This window comes from Saccopteryx bilineata, chromosome 2, assembly GCF_036850765.1.
Source record: "Saccopteryx bilineata isolate mSacBil1 chromosome 2, mSacBil1_pri_phased_curated, whole genome shotgun sequence".
In the NCBI taxonomy this organism is placed as follows: domain Eukaryota; kingdom Metazoa; phylum Chordata; class Mammalia; order Chiroptera; family Emballonuridae; genus Saccopteryx; species Saccopteryx bilineata.
Window position 1 is genome coordinate 238278187 of NC_089491.1, and position 25271 is coordinate 238303457.

A 25271-nucleotide genomic window follows, 5' to 3' on the forward strand; every position below is an offset into this window, starting at 1 on the left:
TGTTGACAGCTATTATCTACATTGAAAGTCTCAATAACAAGAAAGCTTAAAGAATGTCCTGGACGAAGGGATTTTCCAGATAGCTGTGGGTGATCAGGAAAATCGTTTATGTATCAAACACTTCTGTTGACCCAAATGCTTTCTAAAGTGCCTTAGTTCACACAGTTTTGTAAATTCAATGCTATATATTTTAAAAATATCTTTCTTGAATAAGTGAGAAGATTCAATTCCTAGGCATATCATTCACAGGACAAATTCCTATTGTCAGGAAGTGACATTTTAGTTTCAACTTAACTGCTTTCCAATCTGTATTTGTTCTTTTCCTGTGTTCTTGCAAACATTTAAAGCCCTCACACTTTTCGGGAAAAATGAAGAGTGTTAAGTGTTTTATACCCAACTTGTAGTTTTGGTTCCTCATCAGGATACAGCATGATAGACAATGAACCTATGTTCTTTCATATCAAATGTATTCAAACGATAGTTAAACAGTCTCGGCCACATAAAATTACACTGACTAAGGGCTACAGTCACACAGACACTAGCACTATATAGTTGGGAGAAGTAAGCTAAAAACTTTTGGAAATGTAACTTAGCCCAGAACTGTGCTTATTGTTTTTAGCTAGAACTTGACCTTTTTATGATGTCTTTTTTCCAAAATGCAGAATTTTCTCCTTAAAGCATCCAAAAACACTAACTAAAAAAGAAGAGAGAAGAAGAACTAAAGGTAGGTAGGCTGTAATAATCAAGATATTGTGGCTTGACCAGGCGGCGGTGGCGCAGTGGATAGAGCATCAGTCTGGGATGTGGGGGACCCAGGTTCGAGACCCCAAGGTCGCCAACTTGAGCATGGGCTCATCTGGTTTGAGCAAAGCTCACCAGCTTGGACCCAAGGTCGCTGGCTCGAGCAAGGGATTACTCAGTCTACTGAAGGCCCGCGGTCAAAGCACATATGAGAAAGCAATCAATGAACAACTAAGGTGTCGCAACGAAAAACTAATGATTGATGCTTCTCATCTCTCTCCATCCCTGTCTGTCTGTCCCTATCTATCCTTCCCTCTGACTCTCTGTCTCTGTAAAGAAAAAAAAAAAGATACTGTGATACTGTGTTAGCTTTTCAGGGAACTGATTGTGACTACAGCAAACTGGCCCCAGGGAGAACTCCCCAGTGGCAGCCCTGTGGAGCAGAAAAAGACCTAAGGCCATTAGTCCAAGGGCATTGCTAACATCTGTATCTGTGGTCTACTGGCACCTAGTCAAAGTTTGTTTCCTTTTTTTTTAATTGAATGTATTTGGGTGACGCTGACTAACATAATTATACAGGTTTCAGGTGCCTAGTTCTATAATACATCTCTGTACACCATATTGAGTTTGACCCCCCAAGTCAAGTCTCCATCCATCACCATTTACCCCCCCCCAATACCCTCCTAACCACACTAGAGTCCCAACAGGAGAGTCTGGAGTTTGTAGCAGAGTTTGTTTCTAAAAACAGTGAGCAGCTACCATGTATCAGGCTCTGGGCTGGTTACTGAGCATGAGTCAGAATGAGGAGTGTATGATGTAGGTGAATGTGGACTCATCCTCAGCACACATTCTAAGGAGAGTCTCCGTGAGCTCCATCTTTCTTCTACTGAAGCATTCCTTACTTTTAACCTTAAAATCGAGCTCTAAAGTCCTAATGAATCATATACCCCACTTTAATGTTTTTGATCTACTCATGGATGAGAAGTTAACATTGATTGTTTCCTACTGAGAATGGCTTAACCATGATCAGATTTCCTAGGAAATAGTTGGTCGTCCCTCAGGGTCTACAGGGCAACCTATACCTTTGGGAAATGTGCAGAAATCAGGGAGTGCTGATTCCTCAAGCCACTGGCTCCCTCCCCACCGATTTCCACTCCAGAACCCCACAGATCCCCTGAGTCATCACAGACCTGTTATTAAAGGAGCATGCTGATGACTCCCTAGTTAGGAACTTGTGTATTTGTTCAGTAAATAATTAGTATGGGCCTGCTGTGTGCCAGGCACTGTTCTGGGCACTGGAGAAATACTGGTAAACAAAGAGCCTGGCCTCATAGACTCTACATTCCTCAGACTCAGGATAAAACCAAGGATGACAGGGCCCCTCTCTTCAGGCACTAGAGAAAACAGACTCACATGTAACCACACCAAAATGTGGTGAATCGTTTACCAACAATACGGGAAACAATAGCGGTGAGTTAGTTCTGCTGGTGTGGAGAAGAGGAAACCGTGGACGAAGGCAAAGGGCGAGGTGTGAGCAGACGGCCCTGTGAGTCATTCCTAGACTCCCACAAGCGAGGGAGCAGCGAAGGACCTTTCCCCTCCTGAATTCCTGCTTTACTGATGTAGCTGTGAGAGAAAGGACTTTTGGAATTGGCCACCTTGTCCTGAAGCCCAGCTCAGAGGCACCAGGAGTCTCGGCCTGCCAGCCAGACAGCCTCCTCCTCGCAGCCACACTCATGCAGCTTGGAGAAAGGTTCCCTGGAAACATGTTTTCTCTTCCCAGTTGCCAGCGAGGCAGGAAGCCTGCAGCCACGCATGGGGGTGCAGGCAGCTGGTGGTGTGGAAGCAGCATGCTCTATGAAGGACACTTCCCTTGGGGAAAAGCCCTTCGCCCGGGGAGGAAGCTGAAAAGAGGGAGTTGTCAGGGCTCTCATCTCAGGAAATAACTCTGGGACAGAAATGGATTGCTGCTTTATTATTTTTTGGAGAAAGAAAAAAAGAATCCGCCCTTTTCCCACTTGTGGATTGTGACACAAAACAGCTGCTGTAGACGTAAACCCTTTCCGAAAAAGCAAAAGAAGTGTTTGGGTGATCTTTTCTTTTCCTTTTTTTTAAGACTCGTTAGCTAAAGAGAATTCCCTCCCACATGACAGCTATTTGAACATCAGCTGGACCAACATTTTTGTCTTGGCATTACAGATGTTTATCACCTAAGTACGAAACAACTGTGATTTAAGCCTCACCCCGAGCCCAGGAGCACCCAGAAGCCTGTCTCCAAGTAGAAAGGATTTGGACACTTGGAAACAGAGTCATGAAGGGCTGAGTTTATTTTTCTTTCATGGGACCAGCAAGGCTCCAGAAGCAGAATAAATGTATCTGAAGTGACTCTGTCCTCAGAAAGCTCTTAACTGGCCTGCGGTGGCCTTGGGGTGTGTTCCCACTGCGCCTCCCCCTCACCAAGCTCCAGAGCAGACTCCACTCCTGCCTGGAACTCTCTGCTGAAACTGTTGTTGCTTTAAGCGCCCCACGCTCTTCCCCATCTTCCTGCCCTTCTCACAGGATCCCCTCTGACAGAACTTTCCCGCCCCCCACAGAACTGTCCAGCTTCCCAGCAGCTAGCTCCTCAGCACCGACATTTTTTTCAGGTTTTCAAGCTGATCTCAGTTTCCATGGCCAGGGAGCCCCCCCTCACCCTCCCCAGAGCTAGCTGCCCCTTCCTGAGTTCCCCAAGTGTATTTCAATCATTGTGTCTGACACACTGCTTTATAAACATCTATTTCTATCTGGCTCTCCCACTAAACTCTGAGCTATTTGAAGGTCGACAGCATGTCGTTTTCATTTTTGTATCTCTGGAACTTGAGACAGATTGTAAGCATAATACAGTTAAAAAATTAGTAAGTGAAGGAATGAATGAGTCTCATAATAACTGAAAGTGTTTGAGGTGAATCTAGTGTAAATAACATTTGATTTTCAGATCAGAAGTCTAAATAGATTGTGGGTCTGGATAAAGATCCACTTGAAATATTGTAATCGGTTTTTGTGACCCATTTCTAAATGGAAAGTGCTTTTCTTTATTCACTCACTACTTAATGTCACTTATGGAAGAAGCCTTTGCCACCACTCCATACAAACAGCAGCACTCTGTTCCCCACTCTGACACTCAGATGCTTGGTCACTGTCCATTCCTGTCCCATTCGAATTTAAACCCCTCCAGGGCAAGGGTTTAGTTTATTCTCTCACCCTCTAGCCTTAGATCCTAGACCAGTGTTGGCAGGTTGGGGCACACATATAATTGTTGAACACAGGAGTGTAAGTTAAAAACCTTGCACACACGCGTTGACTCACTGAAGTCCCCTTTTTTACAGATGTGGAGAAAGACTCACAAGGCTGTTAGGTGGCCAGCAGTGACCTGACTCCAGGTCTTCAGCCACCTCTTCTGGGCTTGTCTACCCCTACCCTGGGTCTTCGGGATAAAGACAGGCAACCTGTGTAGAGGACGGGAGAGGCAGCAGTTCCATTGATGTGGTTGTCTCACATTCAATAAAGCACTTTGAACTAGTTTTCTGTAGCACTCTGGAGAGAGCTCTATTCTTCATAATGCATGTGACTGACAGCTTCTAGAGCCTTCTACGCTCTGGGACCAGGATCTGCAGGCTGACACTTCCTTCACCCAGGTCTCCCCAGGGACAGTTGGAGTGAATGAAAAGAAGTTAGGGAGTTGGCAAGGGTGCTGGGGAGGTCAGACCAAGGCAGCAGAAGAGCAGGGAATCCCAGAGAGACGAGGCCTTCGTGGAGACAGCCTTTAGTTCACATCAGCTCTGCCCCGCGTGGCTGCATTTCCAGATGATAGCTGTGGCCTCAGTTAAGCATGTTTCATTTTGTATTATATGCTCTTCAAGGAAACACTATGCCTTTAGGTAAATAACCCAGTAAACTATACTTTAAAACTTTTTAAATTATTATTTATTGATTGATTTTAGAGAGAAAGGAAGGGAGGGGGAGAATGAGAGAAACATCAATTTGTTCCACTTATTTATGCATTAATTGGTTGATTCTTTTTTTTTTAATTTATTGATTTTAGAGAGAGGAAAGGAAAGAGAAAGAAAGACAGAAACATTGATCTGTTACTGTATGTGCCCTGACTGGGGATTGAACTTACAACCGTTGCGATTCGGGACAATGCTCTAACCCAGTGGTAGTCAACCTTGTCCCTACCGCCCACTAGTGGGCGTTCCAGCTTTCATGATGGGCTGTAGCAGAGCAACCAAAGTATAAATAAAAGATAGATTTAACTATAGTAAGTTGTTTTATAAAGATTTATTCTGCCAAACTTAGCAAAAATCCGACATAAAGAACTTGGTAAGTAATTATTATTATATGCTTTAACTTGCTGTAACTCTGCTTTATAAATTTTATAAAGTAAAGTTACTTCCCTACTTTATAAACCACCATTACTGTGGAACCGGTGGGTGGTTAAAAAGTTTTACTACTAACAGAAATACAAAAGTGGGCGGTAGGTATAAAAAGGTTAACTACCTGCTCTAACCAATCAAGCTACCCGGCCAGGGCTAGTTGATTCTTATGTGTGCTCTGACCAGAGGTAGAACTTGTGACCTTGGCACACCAGGACAACACTCTAACCAACTGAGCTACCTGGCCAACGCCTTTAAAACTTTTTTCCTTTGAAAATAATTGTTTTTGCTAAAATAATATACATTTACTGAAAAATTACAATAATACAGAAAATTCTAAAATGAATACCAAGATCACCTGAAATCTCAACATCTAGAGATAATTGTACTAATATTTTGTTCAGCATTCTTCTGGGAATTTTTTAATTCACCTATACCAATATAGATATAACATATACAGGTGAACATAATTTTATCTGCACAGTTTTATTCTTTGCATGCTGTTTTACAATCTGATATTTTTCACTGATGTATGATATAATGCTGTGGACACTTTTCTACATCAATAAAAATAGTTCTACCTCCAAAAATATAATTGCTAAGTATTAAATGTATCTATTACTTTTCTCAATGAGCCTCAGATTGTAAAATTAATTTTTCCCAAATTCTCTTTCATTAGAGAAGTTCCTAAAATATTTTCTATTCTCGTTAAATGTCTAAAATTGGTATTGTTGGGACAGAGAATGTGTACATTCTGTATCTGAATACATACTGACACACTGCCCTCCATAACAAAAATTACACTGTCAGCAACAAAGCATTGTGTTTTAAATTTGACCTTCCCCTTTAGTCTTCATGTTAGTTTCACAAGGCAAAAATTATGGCTCCAGTGTGTCCTGGGTATGAAGGGCCCACATGGAGATCACAGAAGTACAATAATGCTATGGCAGAAAATGTAGACAATGTCTTTTCTTCTTGGAAAGTGATGTAAAATTCAAGTACATTTGCAATTTAACCTTTCTCCTAATACTAACAAGATCAGATTCTCATCAATTTATTTCTTAAAAAAAGGAAAAGTTATCTTTTTGGCCTGGAATGAAGGAGAAAAAGAATTTGGCTTTCAAAAGTGCTGTTTAAAGGAAACTTGCTCCAAAAGCCAGCCCCTTCGCCAAACTAAAGACAATACTGCCATATGTGTAATCAAGGCAATGTCTTTAAAAATGTACCATGGATAGAGTTTTGATTTATTCTTTCTAAATACATGCCATATATATCTGTTTTTAAAAACTCGGACTACAGCTGCAGAACCAGATCCAAGTGGTCCTATCTTACGTTTAACAAAATCCTGATTTACCTTTCAGAAACTACAAACCCAAACCTCAAGTCATTCAGACAAAAAGCACAGCCAACGAAGAGAACTTCGACCTCCAACTGCGCTGGAACCAAAGTCTTGCTCCTCTCCACCGTGGAACCAAAGGAAGGGGACATAACCAGAACTGGAGAACCAGAACCCTTTCAGAAGCAAATGTCTGTTGTCCAGAAAGATCTGGTACAAAAGTCCCTTACCATAAATGGCCAAGTTCCAAAGCTCTCCAATTAAAATTTACCCCCTCCAGCACTTCCCACATATTTGTTTGCTGTAACCCCCCCAGTGTAATCCATCGAGGACTTTGGGTTTTCTTTCCATTCTCCTTATGCAGTGCCCTGCATTAAAGCAGCTCCAATTCCTCCCCTGCAACTCTCTCAATGTTCGGTGATTGGCTCTGCTGTGCTTCTGGCGGAGGAACTCTCTTCCTGTTGGGTTACCAGACTGAGCATCACATTCAGAAAGCTTTCTCTGAATTGAACCTTCTAGGCAGTTAGATGGGTATCCTTGATCTTTCCTCCTTGGTAGTTACTCTGGCAATGTACCTACCAAAGTTCATCGTACTTCCTATTTACATGTCTGTTTCTGCCCCTAAATTATAAATTGCTTGAAAGGAGGGACTGGTCTTTTTAGAAGGCACGCAGTAGACATCAACACTGAACACTGCTGCCTGAGTGAAAGACCCGTACGTGAAATAGGGTGTGTGCAAGAGTCACGTCTCAGTATCTGAGTGTATCCAAAACAGGGCAAATACACCTGGGACAAGAAAAAGAAATTATCACTTGTGGTGATCTGTGTCCACACACCACCCAAGGTTAGACTTCTTTAATGGTAACTACAAGCAGAATCATATTTTTCTCTGAACTAATGGATGTACCAGATAGATGAGTTTGTCTATTCTTTTTCATTATTTTCTTCCTAATTCTCATGACCAGTCCATTTATAGTTTTCAAGTCACTTCAGAGGATCTCTCCCTTGATCTGGCAGTGTAACAAAAATTCTCCAAGTCCAATTCTCAAAAAAAAAAAAAAATCAAATTTAAGCATTAAATCAGATTAGCATCAAATTTAGATAGCTAAATATTTCTCACTTCCCCAAGAAAACTTTATGCTTACAATAAATAGAAAAGAAAAATGGTTGGAGAAATTGAAAATAAATTATCTGTCTCGCTCCTAAACCTGCAAAAAACTCATTTCTTGACTGAGTATTCCAATATTATGGTAGTAGAGATCCCTCCTTATTTTAAGTAGCCAGCACTGACCAATAAAGTCAATTTGTTCTGATTTACAGGCTACTGGCTTCTGTGTCTGAAACTGAATTCACCAAGTTCACAAAGCAGCAACTCATAGTGCAGTTTGAACCTCTTGGTCTTGTTTCTTCCCAACTTACTGGTAATTAGTCTTCCCCTTACTTGAATAGAGGCCAGAAAGTGATTCATATCCATCTCCTGTTTCTCTAAACAACCCCCATCTTCCAATTAAGCATAACACTTTCAAGTTCTGTGCAACTTGACATACCTCAATTGATCTTTCTTTAGATACTAAAAATGGACTCGTGTTATTAGAATATTACAAAGGTATATTGTTTTGCCCTTCCTCAAGGAGTAATTTGCTAATATCTCCTGAAAAAGAGAGGGAATATAAAACGGTTCTAGTCTTCTATGCCATTGCAATAAGGAAATGAGGAGAGCCTCATAGACCAGTTTATATTTCCTCTTCATGGAAACAAACCCTAGCCATCACACTGTTGGAATAGCCTTGTCAACAATAGGCAAAATGGAGCCGCTTCTCATAAACATCAAGGCTTCATTCACTTTACAACTGGTCTTCTTTTACATGCCTGGAATGTTATAAACTCAATGTCAATCCTAGTCTCTGAAACTTTTCAGAAATGAACACTCGATTTTTTCTAGTATGGGAAGATCTTTTAGACCAGTGGTCCCCAACCTTTTTTGGGCCACGGACCAGTTTAATGACAGAAAATATTTCCACGGACCGGCCTTTAGGGTGGGACGGATAAATGTATCACGTGACTGAGACCAGCGTCAAGAGTGAGTCTTAGATGGATGTAACAGAGGGAATCTGGTCATTTTTTAAAATAAAACATCGTTCAGACTTAAATATAAATAAAATGGAAATAATGTAAGTTATTTATTCTTTCTCTGCGAACCGGTACCAAATGGCCCACAGACCGGTACCGGTCCAGGGCCGGGGGGTTGGGGACCACTGTTTTAGAAGACTAACAGTAACATTCAATAAACTGGTTTATGATAAAAGCAGCCTTGCCTTCAAATACTATTCCTCAAATCTATATTTAACTGTGAAATTCAGCCAATGACAACAATTGGCCTTCAGATGTCCTCCAGTGTTATATGCACATAGTAGGTGCTCCATAAATAACTGAATATATAAAGTAGGATAGTGCTTTTACTAAGAAACTAGAAATAGGGGGAAATTGTTAAGTACTCTTTGCTTCACAATGGCAGGTATAGAAGAGGTCATAATATCATATATGAGATTCTAGGTCAAATTTAACCCCAAAAAGGGCTTTAGGACTAAAGATGTCAACTATAACCCAGTGGCTGCTTCCAAAGGAATCCCTAAGATCCTACAATTTTAAATAATTACTTTTCAGCCTGACCAGGCGGTGGCACAGTGAATTGAGCATCAGACTGGGACTTAGAGGACCCAGGTTCAAAACCCCGAAGTCGCACCTGACCAGGCGGTGGCGCAGTGGACAGAGTGTCAGACTTGGACACAGAAGACCCAGGTTCGAGATCCCTAGGTCACCAGCTTGAGCACGGGCTCATCAGGTTTGAGCGAGGCTGACCAGCTTGAGCCCAAGGTCTCTGGCTCAAGCAAGGGGTCACTCTGTCTGCTATAGACCCCCGGTCAAGGAACATATGAAAAATAAAATCAATGAACAACTAAGGAACTGCAACGAAGAATTGATATTTCTCATCTCTCTCAACTTTCTGTCTGTCCCTATCTGTCCCTCTCTCTAACTCTCTCTGCCACAAAAAAAAAAAAAAAAAAAAAACGAAAACAAAAAATTAAAATTAAAATTAAAAAAAAAAACCCGAAGTCGCCGGCATGAGCATGGGCCCATCTGACTTGAGCATGGGCTCATCAGCTTGAGCACAGGGTCGCTGGCTTGAGGGTGGTATCATAGACATGACCCCAAGATCGCCGGCTTGAGCAAGGGGTCACTTGCTATGCTATAGCCCTCCCCGTCCCTTATCCCCCACCCCACCCCCATCAAGGCACATATGATAAAGTAATCAATGAACAACTAAGGTGCTGCAACAAAGAATTGATGCTTCTCATTTCTCTCCTTCCTATCTGTCCTTATCTGTCCCTCTCTGTCTCTGTCAAAAAATTAAAAAAGAAAATTAAAGAAAAAATATAATTACTTTGCAATTCCAAGTGTGGATCATGTCAGATAAAATCTAGAATTTAGATATGGCTCAGGCTGTTAGGAAACTCAACAAAACTAAGATACCATAAACAGGGATAGGTATAGAGAGAACAATGAACAGGGACAGGAGCATTTGAATTCTACCTTTTAAAATTGAACTAGCCTGACTAGGTGGTGGCACAGTGGATAGAGCGTTGGACTGGGACACAGAGGACCCAGGTTTGAAAGCCCGAGGTTGATGTCTTGAGCGCAGGCTGATCCAGTTTGAGCAGGGCTCACCAGCTTGAGCCCAAAGTTGCTGGCTTGAGCAGGGGGGTCACTCAGTCTGCTGTAGCTGCCCCACCCCACCCCGGTCAAGGCACATATGAGAAAGTGGTCAATGAACAACTAAGGTGCCACAACAAAGAGCTGATGCTTCTCATCTCTCTTCCTTCCTGTCTGTCTGTCCCTATCTGTCCCTCTCCCTGTCTCTCTCCGTCTCTGTAACAAAAAAAATCAACAACAACAAAAAAAACCACCAGCCACCATACAGCTCTCAAATCAGCAGAGAATTTCTTGAACTACGTCTGATTGTGATTTTCATGGTGGAGTTTAATTTATTTTATTGCCCAAATTATAAGGTTCAAATTTCCCAGTATAATGCTAAACAGTTTGCTGGTATTCTTATGTATAGAAGAAATGGGCACATTCAATGGACGTGGGAGTTGGAAAAAAATTCTTCAAATCTGCCTTGTTTTTATTTTAATAAACTGAGCCCCCGAAAGGTCAGATGTTTTGTGGAGTAATATAAAGCTCTGGAGTCACAGTTTATGGGTTAACCTGGAGCTCCCTACTGAGTGTACAGGTCATGGGCAAGTTTCTTAACCTCCCAAAATCTTAGTTTCCTCATCTATAAAAGGGAGAAAATAATACCATCCCTTTCAGGGTCATTGAGAAGAGTTGTATGAAATAAAAGGGCTTAGCAGAGTGCTTTATATGTGCTAAAATGGTCAATAAATAATGATTGTTAGTATTTCTATTTTATTACAGGCCCTGGTATTAATAAGCATGCACTAATTAATAGAAATAGTGTAATAGTGGGTTTTTTTTAATTATTATTATCTATACTGTCCAAGGTAGCAGAGGTTATATTATCTAGGTAATTGAGCTAGAACCCAGGTGGCTTAAATCCTTTATCTCTTTCACAGGAGAAAAAAAGCCACACTTTCCCTTGAATGGTAGTCTCTTTGTATCATTGTTATGCGTAAAACCAAGAAGTAAGCACTTTTCTTACAGTGGGGAACAAGCTCATTGAAAGATTGCACAGCACAAACAGGGAAATATTTATTGCATGCAGCTTCCTGAGTTAAACCAACATCGTTTTTATATAAATGCCAATCTTTTGTGGAGTAACACTTGAGCAACTAGATATAAGTATAAGGAAGTCGCAAGCTGCTGGGGAAAATATTGCAAGAATTTTTATTTGTTCAGTTTTTTTCTTTTAGAGCGGTGCTTCCCCAGCTGATATGCAAAGGACTCACCTGGGAAGTGTTACAATGCAGAAGAGCCTGGGTCTGTGGGTCTGAGATCCCACCTGACAGCCTGCATTTCTACCAAGATCCCCCATTATGCTTGTTAGATGCTGCTGGTTAGAGGAACTTACTTTGAGTAGGAAGGCAGAATCTGGCCTAAATTGGTTAAATTCCTGAGTAATTATAACAAGGCAAGTATTTAGAAGGCAGAGGAACAGGCACCGGGAAACAGGCAAGAAGGCTCTGTGCCACCTGCTGAGCAGAAGTTTGATTTTTATCTTAGCTGCAATGCAAGGCCAACCAGGCAGAATGACAGCTCAGGACCTGTCTGTGCCTCACAAGCCACATGCCAGATGATGGCCACATCTGACAAGGCCTCTTGCCTTTCCTAAGAAGCTGTGGTTTTGTTGTTTAGCTTTAAGAAACTGGCATCCCTGCTCTCCCTCCACTGACTGGAATCCCTTTGGTTTAAGGATCACCTGAGGCACCAAAGATAATTGAGAATAATTAGCATTATGGTTTTCATAAGCTTAAAGGACTTAACTCTTTTGAAAATTCTGTGTACTATGTTTTGCAACTTTTTGTGTATCTGAAATTATTGCAAAATGAAAAGTTAAACAATTTTTTTTCTATATGTGAAAGACTAAAATCCAGGGGTTTTCTGTTCTTCGCATCTCTTGAACTTTTACAGACTTTGATCCCCCATTGAAAATGTGTTCTTGACATCAGCACTAAAAATTTGCAGCTTGACTTTTATTCTAGTAAGTTCTATCTAAACTGTCTCCTCTAAGTTCTTGAAACAGCACCAGCACTTGGTCGACTGTAATGTCAACTTTACTCTCTTCTGTGAGAGTCCAAATTAATCACAAACATCTTTCCCTCACAGCTTGAGAGGCTGCTTTTTCCACCTGATCTCTCAAAACATTTGTAGACTGTATCACGTCACTTAACAATTATATTACCTTTATTTTTAACCTCTTTTCAGATAAAAATTTTGCCTCCCAAAATAAATTGTTAATTTTTTTATGGAATTTACATATTATTCCTATGTTTTCTTCATAGCACTTAACACAAGGCTGGGTACGTGCAGTAGGTATTTGTCACAAGAGGGATTGAGGGAGAGGTTTACTGATCCAGTTGACTACACCTTGTAGCCTTTCTTCAGAGTCAGCCTCTTCCCAACAGTGAGTAATTAATCCACCATAATTCATCTGCAGATTCCCCTTTGGAAAATAGGCTTTATCCACAGTATTCCCCCAGATAAAAGCACATCAGAGTTCTAGCAGAAAATGCAGCCTAAACCTGGGTGTCTCAAAGCTTCCCAGGTTCCTACAAGACACAGCGCCAGCCACAGGCTCCGGACTGGCACACCTTTGGTTCTAATCAAGCCCCCCACTAAACTGGTCATGTTACTAAGTCTGAAGGTCCTCATTTGTTGAATAGGGACGACAATCCCACCTCAAAGACTTGATAGTAGGTTGTAGATTAAATGAAGTTGTCCATGCAAAGCAACTAGTATAGGCGTGTTCGTGTTCCAAGTGCTTAGTAAACATGAGGGATTATTATCCTTCCTCGGGTTAAGGGGAGGAAACCAGGGATTATATCCAGATAATCACCTAGATTTTTAAAATGAGCTCTCCAAAGCTTCATTTTCAGTAGACCAGGAACAAGGGAAATGAATAGGCGAAAAATGAATTATCTTTGTATCTGTATTTCCCTGGGATTAAAGAAACGCACAAGATCTACCTCAAATGGCACTAAATTGCTGCCTGAGGTTTTTTTTGTTGTTGTTTTTTTCTGGTTTTTTTTTTTTGCTCAAACACTAAATATTTTTTTATTTAATTTCCATAAAGGGGGTAGAGAGAAAGAGAAGGGAGGAAGAAGGGAAGGGAGGGGGGTGTGGATACCCAGCTTCAGGGATGTAGCACCTCCTTCTGCTGTTTGATGCAGAAATGGGAATGTTGAATGGTAATTAGGAAAAGAGAGTTGCCATGACAAACAGAGCTGTTCACCAATAAGTAAAACCATGATGAACAACAGCACTTGAACGATCAGTCAGAAATTCAGTAATCCGTACACGGGGACTCTGTGTGCAACCAGGAGAGAAAGGTCAGAGCTGAGCGTTCGTTTCTGAGCAAGTGCTTGTCTCCTGCCTGAGTCTCCCTGAGGGAATTGTCCCCACACACCCAACCTGCTACGGTATTACTTCAGACTCTCTTCGCCTTGTTGGCACTTCTATTCTTCTAAGCTCTATGCTATTTACTTCTCTTTTGTCATCTGTGTGAAATAAGTGGGGCACATAACATTATTCACATTTTAGAGACGAAGAAAATAAGGCACAATCAAGTTACGGTAAATCACGTGTTCTCAGTTACAAAGCCAACCTCTAATGGACCCCAAGAACACATCCACTTTCCTGACTTGAAAACCAGTGCTGGTGCCAGTTCTGACCCTGCTTGCCTTTGAACTCCAGTGCACTGAGAGTCAGGTAACTGGTCCGGGTCCAGGCCCTCAGTCAATTCTTCAAGGTCGCAGATATCAGACACTGAAGGATTTCACCCTGCTACCCACCCTCTCCCAGGCTCTGCTCTTGGACTTCCTGGCACCTCCACCAACTAGCACCTCCGTGCAAGGAGCCAGTGGACAAAGATGCCCCCCTGTAATCAGACTCTCACTTCCCACATCCCCAGCAGCGGAACCAGGACGGAAGAGGCTGCATGGCTGCCTCCACTGTTTGTTTTTTCACTACTGAGTTGGCAAGGATGGAAGTTGTTGATTTACAATTAGAAGCAGCATGCTTCTTCAAATATTAATATTAATAACTACAATGCTGAACACATGAAAAGGTCTTTTCATCTTCAAAGCACTTTGAAGACATTAACTCATTAGCTCTCATTCCCTCCATTCGGGAACAACAGGTAAGTAAGAAGCTCAGTCGCACTGGTGGCCACCTGGCACCCTCTGTGCATAAGAAGCCCGTGCCTGCAGAAGCAAAGGGTTTTCTGTTTAGATAAAAAGGAGGCCACGCAATCCAGAACCACAAATGATGAAAGTCAAAGTGTCAGTCATTTTACAAATCAAATGGAGCTGCCAGAGTTATCAATTCAGAATCCGTACTTACTGTTGCTTAACAAATACCTATCTATTCAGTTGCACAGTAGTGGTATGAAGTAGGAAGAAAAATGGCCTTGAGATTAAAAAAAAGAAACTTACCCAAAAGATATAAGGATAGCTTACAATCGAATGCCTTGATCTCAGTAAGCCAGCATCTTTTTCAACTGTTCACCTACAAAAAAATGCTACTTTAAAAAAGGGGTAGCAGAGACGTTTTTAACAGTAGATGAAGAGCCACAAAGTGGAACTGCTGGACAAAATCACCAAACGTGGGGGAAGGCCATCCACACCCCCGGCTTTTCTGTGGCAGTGCTCCTTAAATCCAGTTCTGCCGTGGAGGGCAGAGATTCCCTCCCGGCTCAGAGACCCCAGTCTCAACCACAGTCCAAAGGACAGGGAGAACTTCAGAAAACTGTGGGTCACAAGTCCCAGAAAAACACCAAAAAGGCTAGTTTTGCTTGCTATATTCAAACCTGCAGCAATTTCCTCTCTGTAAAAGCAACTCATTAAGTTGCTAGGGAAAAAACAAAAAGATGGAAAACAATAGGCTCACTAGGAGTGAAAGAGAGAAAAATGATAAAGAATTCTACATTTCACTACAGCTTTAGTTCTTTGGAAGTACTCCAATCTGCGAAGAAAATTAAGAGCTTCTGACATGTAATCTGTATCTAAAATGTGCATAATTTTGCTTTTATACACCAGGAAAAAGAGTGAAACACAGTCTTGATTTTCAACTATTTGAACAAGATTGGGAAGTATTTTTCAAAATTGTTATTAAACAATTGAATGGAAAACACAGGGAAGCGTGAAAAGGGAACACCCATTTGTATCCTAAAAGTCCCCATCAATTTAGCGTGTAATTACACAGGATCTTCAAAAAATTTAAAGAGAGGAAAAGGAAAGTGGAGTGCAAAGTTTTTAGGCAGAAGTTCACACCTCACTTACCGCTTTGCCGGAGAGACTGGGTGATGATGAATCAGTCCTGAGTGAGCCTCCCTCAGTGTCCGTGGTCTCTTTCCAACTACCTGCGGGAATCCTAGGCTCTGTGGCTAGAGGATGCAAAGACCATAATGTTCCTAATAGAGCTGCCTCCTTAAATTGGGGGGTGTGGTCAAGCCCGGGAAAGCTGGAGAAAGGGCAGGATTTTGTTAGCCTCTGACATCACAGAGGCAGCCACTAGGACAAGCTTTTCAGACTTTAGGTGAAAAAGCAAATAATATTACTTGGCTAAGGTAACATCAAATCACACCTTTTTTCCTGTCCTTCAAATTATTCTTCAATTACACATAACTCAGCCATCGGGAGGCATAAAGAGGGAAACCAGCAAAGGGGAACTAACTCAGTGGGATGACACCCAGTCTCAGCTTTGCTGATTCATTAGATCAGACTCTCTATTGAATATATGAATGTTTGCACTTCCCATTTCTTGACTCTCAACCTAGACAAGGGGTCACGAGAGGGAGAGGGCTACAGAGGCTGTCAGAAAGAAGATGTCTACCTCCTGTCCCCTGCTCTGGCATCTCTATTAACCTGATGTGAAATGTGATATTTCTTGAGTAAAAGAAAATAATTATATGGTAGGAGCTGACCAAATAGCCAGTGGTGGTTCCTAAAAAGTAAAGCTAAAATATGTTCTTCATATAAGCCTGGTTTTAGGTCCTTTATAACATAGATTAGTTTAGTGGCCCTGAGTCATAATCCATGGAGCAGGAATAAAAATATAGAAATAGTCATATATTCCTCATTTACAGAAAATCTAAACATGTGAAAATGTTGCATCTGTTCTATGTGAAAACATCCAGCATCGCCTGACCTGTGGTGGCGCAGTGGATAAAGCGTCGACCTGGAAATGCTGAGGTCGCCGGTTCAAAACCCTGGGCTTGCCTGGTCAAGGCACATATGGGAGTTGATGCTTCCAGCTCCTCTCTCTGTCTCTCTCTCTCCCTCTCTCTCTCTTCTCTAAAAAAAAAAAAAAAACATCCAGCATCTTTTATTGACATATCCAGAACTGTAGTAAGAATGTCACAGTATAATATCATTTCTATATATAAGGTTATTTCATTACAGAAATTTTTTAAGTCACTATTTGGCTTCTTAATTTAAGACTTTATCCTGAAAGATTCCATTTTCTTTGAGTAATAGAGGAGAGTTAAAATTTGCCATAGTTGGCTTCTTTCCCTTTCTAATGAAGACACAAATGCTCAACGTTGAAAATCTATAAAAATCTAATAAATGTCATTCAGAGCAACATCATTATCTTTCATTGTATAAAACTAACAGGGCAGTTAAGATGGTATTGTAATTAAAACAAGATTTTATTGCTTATCTTTTGCGTTTGCAAATTAACATGGCTTAACAGAAAGGAAGAGATAGTGCTGTTGGTTCCATTTAGTTTAATAAAGGTCTCTGCCAAGCACTGTGCTAGGCATTAGAAATATAACTGGCTCACACTGGTAGTGGGAAGACAGACACATAAATCAACCATCTCTATCAAATCCAATACATATTATGAGAGAAGCTTATAAAGAGAGCTAAGAAAGATTTGGTCTGTCTCCTTATAGCTCACTCAGTTCTATTTATAGAGCCCAGGTCGATTAAACCAATTACAACTAATTATAATTGCATTATTCATTATGTATGCAAGAGATTTGAAAAAAACTAGAGAGAAGACTTGGATTCTTGCCCTATAAGGGTATACAGTGTGATTATTGAGGAGCTCTGGCATCTGGCGTTGTCTATATAGAATCCATATAAATAGCAACCCTTAGGACTTTAACTCTGTCCTCTACCACCAACTGTCATGGTGTGAAAGAGCAGAAGATAGAAATCTGAACGGTGCACAAGCCAACCCTGGTATGAATTGCCTAGAGAGTGCCCCAAAAAACAGTAAATTTTGTTTTAAACATTATCTTCAAAACTATAGCATTAGATGGGTATCCACATGCAAAATAATAAAGTTAGACCCTTAGCTTACACATATACAAAAATCAACTCAAAATGAATCAAAAACCTAAGTAAAAGAGCTAAAACCATAAAATTCATAAAAGAAAAGATAGAAGTTAACTTCATGACATTGGATTTGGCAGTGATTTCTTAGATATGATGCCAAAAACACAGACAACAAAAAGATAAATAGAAAAGTTGGACTTCATCAAAATTAAAAACTTTTTAGTATGAAAGGACATTTAAAAAAGTGAAAAGGCAACTCAAAGAATGATGAAAGTATTTGCAAATTATATATCAGATAAGGGATCAGTATTCAGAATATATAAAGGTCACTTACAACTCAAGAACAACAAAACTCCAATAACTTGATTTTAAAAAATAGGCAAAGAACATAAGTAGACATTTCTTCAAAGTTATTCAAATGGCAAGAGCACATAACAAGATGGTTAACATCATTAATCATTAGGGAAATGCAAATTAAAACCACAATGAGATACTACTTAACACCTATTAGGATGGCTATCATCAAAAGAGAAAAAAGAAACAGAAAATAAGCGTTAGTGAGGTTGTGAAGAAATTGAAACAATTTCACATTGCTGGCGAAAATGTAAAATGATGCAGTCAGTACGGAAGACAGTATGGTAGTTCCTCATAAACTTAAACATAGAATAACATATGATCCAGCAATTACACTTCCACATCTATATCCAAAGGAACTGAAAGCAGGGACTCAAACAAATATTTGTACACCATGTTCATAATAACATTATTCACATTAGCCAAAAAGTAGAAACAACCCAAATGTCCATCAACAAATGAACAGATAAACAAAATGTTTATATTCCAAATAACAGAATACTATTCAGCTTTACAAAGTAATAAAATTCTGATATACACTACAACATGAATGAAACTTTGAGTATAGTAGACTAAATGAAATAAGCCAAAGGACAAATATTATCCTATTCCACTTCTATGACGTATGTAAAATAGTCAAATTCACAGAGATGGAATGTAGAGTAGAGGTCGCCAGGGTCTGAGGGAGGAGAACAAAGGTAGTTAGTGTCTAATGGGGATAGTGTTTCAGTTTGGAATGATGAAAGAGTTATAGAAATGAATGGTGGGGATAGCTACTTAATGCCACTGAGCTGTTAAAGTGGTTAAAATGATAAATTTTAGGTTGTGTATATTTTACAAAAAACAAACAAACAAAAACATGTCTCAAAAAAAAATAAATGGTATAACACAAGGGCTAAGTAGGCCATCCACAAAAAAGAATGATTTCTGATCCTACTGGGTGGTAAGAGCAAAGCAGAAGGTCTGCCCGGCGAGGACAGACGGTACAAACTCACGGGAAGGAGAGCAGGGCCTGCCTCCATGACACAGTCTTTAGTCTGTCAGAGAGGGAGTTAATAGTAGCCCGACCTGACACCGTTGCTGAGATTACTGTACAACCAGATGATGTGTCAACAGTAAACTAGAAAAGCAATTCTGGTCCGTCTTTTCCATGCTCTGCAATATTAAACTGTATGGAAAAGGGTCTAAGTTGGAATGACGACGTATTTTAAGAAGCTAGAGAAAGAAATTAAAACCCAGTGGCCTTGAAGACGTGACCTTTGGGCTCCCATGTGAAAGAGGTTTCTTAAAAGAGTCGTTCTCTGCTCTGAAGGAGAAGTACCACAGCCCAGCGGAAGGAATGGTCGTGTCAATAGAGTTTAGACACAGTTGGAATGGGGCCTGAATTAATTTCTAGAATAATTACCACCAAATTATTTGCTTTCTCACTGTGAAAAAATCTTGTTCCTTCTCTCGGTATATTAAGATCCATTGCAAGTTAGTATCTCCTAAGAGGAAAAATGGAGAAGATGGATTTCCAGAATCTGAGCCCCAGAGTGCCGAATCCTTCCACCGGCCGCTTGCTCTCGCTTCCTCCCTGGCCCCAAAGTGCCCGCGTCGCCTTCACAGTCACCTATAATGATTCTTTAAACCATTGGCAGCACACAATAAGAGTTAAATTTGAACAAAACGATGACTAAATTTAGTGTGAATCAATGAAAAAAATGCAGCCACTTACTGTATTTAACGTATTCTCTCTTCTTTCTGATGCTTCAGAAGACTCCACATATGCAGGAAAGCGGTATCTAAACAAATTATCGAAACTGAGTGGGGGCAAAATCCAGATACTGTTACAAGCGCGGTCGTCACCAAATGTCGAAGGGGCCCCAGTAGATAAGATGAAAGGAAAGCAAGGAGCGAAGAACCTTTGTCTATTCACGCTCCAGCTCTGGAACTTCTTATCCTGTACTTTGTAATGAATCTATCTCCTTTCCATGATCAAAAGCCAAGCCTTTGTCTGGAGCCCCAGATGGATCAGAAGTGGCACACATACGTGTGCGTGCACATCTGGCGCCCAGGTGCTGGTCTTTCTGTGTGCCAAAGCGCCTATGGAGACGCTAGAGTTCTTGGCATAGTCCTCCCAGTACCCCACCGTGTGTTGCTCCATTATTGTTCCGACCAACTCTGTTCTTTCCTCCCTCTCTACAATGTAAAGTAGGCTGGCGATGAGGCCCCAAATGGACACCCTAAAAAGTGGTTTAAATAAACCTGGCAAAGGTACTTCTCCATCCTGGTTCTCAGGAGCCTTTAGAACATCCTCTAGATCCTATAAATTCAAAGCATTCCAACAAAGCAGATGACTGGGATTATAACCCACTGGAAACCCATCTCTAACAACCACCTTCTGTGACTCTGTTTTTTCTTTGTATTTTTGTCCCTCTGTCCCCTTCTTTCCTTCTCCCTCAAAATACCTTTACTTTTTCTTTCTGTCAGTTTATGTCTTACAAAGTTACTTTTTACATTTTAATTTTTAACTACAAAATTAATATGTGGTTGTAATATATTCAAATAATACTGAAGAGTTTGAGTTAAAAACTAAAATCACCACTCCTGCCCCCTTTCACCCAATCTCACACCAAAAAGTTAACTACTGTTTGCAGTTTCAAAGGCAGCCCTTTGACTTTTCCTATGCCTTTTTCATTGGATTACGTTATATGTATTGTTCTGCATCTTGTTATCAAGCATTTGGCTGTACACTTACTGGTGCTGTCTTTCCATGTCAGCCCCCATCAAAGCAACCTCATGAATCAGCTCCTAAGCCATGACCCTCTGTTATATTAACTCCAGCTCCAGTCTTTTTTTCTCTGTATCTCGCCAAACACCCCAGTCTTTTTTCTCTGCACTTTTTCACATAGCCATCATCTTTTTTTTTATTATTTATTGATTGATATTTTAGAGATCAAGAATAAGAAGAGAGACATCAATTTATTGTTCCACCTATTCATGCATTCACTGGTTAATTCTTGGATGTGCCTCGACTGGGGGTCAAACTCGCAACCTTGGCGTATCAGAAGAATGCTGTAACCAGCTGAGCTACCTGTGCCCTAGGCCGGAACTAATTCAGAAGCCTCCGTTCAGATGAGATGTGCTTCTAGGACAGCCCATCATGATTCATAGTTCTAGAAGCTATGAGCTTGTGAGCTGGGCAGAATCTTTAGGGGTTCTGCAGTTTCATCACTTTTCAGATAAGCAACCAGAATTTCAGAGATTAATTTTTCTTTAAGGGAAAGCTGATAAATAAATGTGCCACATCGCTTCAAAGCTAAATGGTTACCTACTTGTAGAAATCAGTGTCAGCTTCATATTGAGCATCTTGAGTCAGTCCAAAGGTCTATTTTGGTGCTAGGGTAACCAGTACTAAAGAAGTAAAGTTCAAATTTATTGAATTGTTGCCAGAGTAATTCTTCCATTTTCACAACAAATGTCTGGGCTATCAATGGGTACTTCAGTCCTCAATAGACCAAGGAGAGGAAACAGCAATCCAATGGGCCACAAAAGATCATTATAACTTCATGCTTAGGATCAGAAGTCCAGTAACCAGAGTCGGCTGCAGCCATGAATGCATTGAAGTGTTAAAGAAAGCCACCTTCATCAGTTGTTAATCTTCTCATTATATTGGCCTGGTGCTGAGGAATGAGTAGAAGTAGACTGGCTTGTTTTGAGCCTTCTTGGAATTCCATTTCAATCAATGGCCAGGTTTGCTACTATCCTTGATATTTCCTTTTGTTCTTCAACATAGCCAACACTATCCCTGAATTCAGGGACCAGGAAGGCAACTTAAGAAGATCTAGATGACTCAGACCTTTATTTACATCTGGTTTCAACTTGAATTCCATCTCTGCAAGGAGAGTTTTTCTGATCACCCCATCTCCTTTCTCTCACTAGATTACATTATATGTTTTAGTAGTGTATTATTTTCTCTCTTCTAACAAGAATTATAGTTTTTTGTGTGTGTCCACCTCCTTTGTTTATTGGAAAATTACGGAGGGGGGAGGCACAAGAAATAAATCAACATTGTTTACTATGGATTCTAAAACTTATCCTTGTGTCTAAAACTTACAGTAAAGTCTAAATAAATATGTGATGGATGGATAAATAAGTTGATGATGGGTGGATGGATGATGGATGGATGCATGCATGGGTGAATGGATGACGAACAATGAACAGAGAGATGATTGGATGAATGAAGAGATGAGAACATGGTATTTGAATGTTGGCTATGTACTATGTGATTTACCTATAATTTCTTATCCTTGGTTTTTTTATCCTTAATTCTTAATCCTTCTCCCTTGATAGCACTGTCTTTATACATGATACCATATTCTAGCACCCAGTGCTGGCACTAGAATACATATTGCACAACTGTTTCAGCATGAACTTTTTCCCAATTGACACAAAAATAAACTTGTCAGGAGAATAATTCATTTTTTTACATAGCACAATGTAAAGAACTGACAAGCAACTAGAAAACTCAGGCTGTGTAAACAGAATGAGTCAGCACTTCTTACCATATTTTCTTGTCTGTTATCTGGGTAATTCAATCTATGTCTGTTATGTTTTTCTTTTACTATTTTAGTAGTTGCCTCAATACATCTGTCAGTAAAATAGAACCAATTGACTTGTGATTTCTGAATTGATACTAGACTTCTGGGTTTTATTTCTTCCTACTGTGTTTTCCTGGAGAAAACCCCTCACAATGTACAGGTATATAGAAATGAGATCCCAGTTGTGATTTGGGATGAGCATAGAGTGTGGAAAGAAACACTTTGATTATACAATCCAGTATTTTAACTCCCCAATAAGAATATAAATTAGTTACTTGCAGCATCATTAAAAAAAAAAAAAAGCCAGCTGAGGAAATCACATAAGTTCAAACTCAACCTTCACATCATTCCAGAGAACATCTGGAACAACCAAAAAGACTGACCTTGCTCTCAGGGAGAGGCTTGTAACCAAAGAGAATCTGGCTCATTATCTAATGGAATTGTACTCCCAATTAGGGCTATCTCTTGCAACTTGCATCATAGCTCATCCCTGGCCAAAGCACATGATACAGTCTAGCGCTTTTTATCTTATTTTGGTGACATTTCAAAAATGAGCTTTTATAATTCCGGGTATTTGGATAATAGATATTTCCAAAGAGGGCCAAAGATACAAAAAAGTAATAGTAAAAAAGACTGTGTTGCTCTTGCTTAGAGTAGGGCAAGATCTTCTGATGGGTCAGAGGAGGGCTGGTACTTGTCCACATTCTAGAGAAGGTCAGCTCTAAAGGTGATCAAAATTCAGAAGTGAATATTTGTATTGAACAACTTCTCTAAAATTATTTTCTACAGTTAAAATTCAAGGACTTTATTCTTGAACCCAAGAGCAGCTCTGCCTTTTCTCTTTTTTCCATAAATAATCATTATTATTTTTAATAAAAATATACATTTATTGTTTAAAATTTGAGAAATATAGAAAAAGTAAAAACAGAAGATTACATTCATCTGTAATCTTCTATCCAGAGATAGCTGGTGACAACATTTCAATGGGTAGTTTCTTTCTAGTCTTTCTATGAAGGTAGAGATTTTTAATTTATAGAAAAATAAAATACATCGTATTACGCATGGTATTTTGACCAATTTTTTTCTTAGTTATAAATCTGAATCTCCTTTTAATGCCGTTAAATGGTTCTATAGTGTTTTGATTTTTTTTTTCTTTTATAGGGACAGAGACAGAGTCAGAGAGAGGGATAGACAGGGACAGACAGACAGGAACGGAGAGATGAGAAGCATCAGTCATCAGTTCTTCATTGCTGTTGCAACACCTTAGTTGTTCATTGACTGCCTTCTCAAATGTGCCTTGACCACGGACCTTTAGCTGACCGAGTAACCCCTTGCTCCAGCCAGAGACCTTGAATCCAAGCTGGTGAGCTTTTTGCTCAAACCAGATGAGCCCGCGCTCAAGCTGGCAACCTCGAGGTCTCGAACCTGGGTCTTCCACATCCCAGTCCGACACTCTATCCACTGTGCCACCGCCTGGTCAGGCAGTTCTACAGTGTTTTTTAAAGCTGCCTGTTATGCTCACATGTATTCCTAAAACATCTAGAAACTTAAAATAGAACCAAATCTTCATTTTATACTGACTCCTCTTGTAATGAAAAGAATGATGAGACCTGGATTCAATCTCTACATCTATTATCTAGTTGTAATGTTTTGGGGCAAGGTCTCTGGCATTAATTTTCTCATCTATAAAGTAGAGATTACATTGTTGATTTCTAGACAGTCCAAGAGGAAAACTTTTGATAACATAAATCACACAATGGAGTTTCTTCACTGTTCCACTTTGCCTACTATATATCCTCCATATGAGAAGGATTTCCCCTTTTCCTTCATCCTTTGATTTGTTTTCCTTTTATTTTTCCATTTCCTTTCTCCCGAAACAATGACATGTGATGCCTTTGATCTGCTCATCAGAAGATGGGTGGTTGGTTTCTTCCACGTTTCTGCAAGCTCGGTACCGCTCTCCTGCTGCGAAGCGCAGGTCTGTTTGGAGCCCCAGGCACATGGCAGGTACTTCTACTGTGTTCCTGCCACCCAGCTCATCTGAGCTCTGTGTCCATGGTGTCAAAAACTGACTCCTGGAACTTCAAGTCAGTCTCTGCTTTCTTGAAAGCTCCAGCCAGAAAAAGACTGAGTAAATGTAAAAGGCACATTCATTTTCTTTGGACCACAGACAGAAACGTTAATCTCTTCCTCTTTTAAAGGGGCCAGTAAGGATTCTGTGTTCCACATCAAAGAGAAACTTTGTTTTTCCACAGTTGCCTATGAAAATGAATGGGGGAATCAATCTGCCCATAATTTGGAATCTAAAGGAACTCCCGAGATGTGATACAGTAGTTTATAGAAAGATTTGCCAAGCCTCCTGAAACTGCCATATGCAATCCTGCACAACTAAGTTCTTAAGGTGTTTTATATGCTCATTGTCTGAAAAGAAAAATGTCCTCCTTCCTACTCAGGTCTAGTCACGTTACTCATATAACTGGCCCAAGACTAACAAAGACTAAGAGATTCAGTACAGATTTGAATTTTATCTCAGCATATTTCTGGAGTCTGCCAACTTGGGTATCTCAAGAAGAGCCAATATCTCACCAGAGTCTTTGGTAGCATAGCCACAGAGAAGATACAAAGAAGCTTCGGATGTTTTTCTTTCATCATGAATTCCACTGACCCCAGAGACTTGCAATGCTAGTGTGAAATGGCGGGGAGTGAGGGGCAGCCCTGGCACGTTTCATTATTTCCAAAGGTGCTGATATTCCTGTATATCAGCGAGCAGGATTCCAAAGAATGGCGGCGCCAGATCACTGCGCACCTAGCAAGACATTTCCTT

At 40.3% G+C, this 25271-nt stretch overlaps 1 protein-coding gene across 4 annotated transcripts in view; it reads right to left on the reverse strand.

The window, feature by feature from the left end:
* The window catches only part of ETS1 (ETS proto-oncogene 1, transcription factor), a 134906-nt gene extending 119247 nt beyond the window's left edge, over positions 1–15659 (reverse strand). The window contains exons 1-2 of one of the 4 annotated variants that reach the window (XM_066259704.1): positions 15507–15575; positions 14661–14733 (exon numbers count right to left, since the gene is read on the reverse strand). The gene's annotated coding sequence lies outside the window, so the exon portion shown is untranslated. Of the gene's footprint in view, positions 1–14660; positions 14734–15506 lie in introns of those variants that run through there. The other 3 variants (XM_066259707.1, XM_066259702.1, XM_066259705.1) reach the window with 3 other exon arrangements.
* Positions 15660–25271: the final 9612 nt, after the last annotated feature.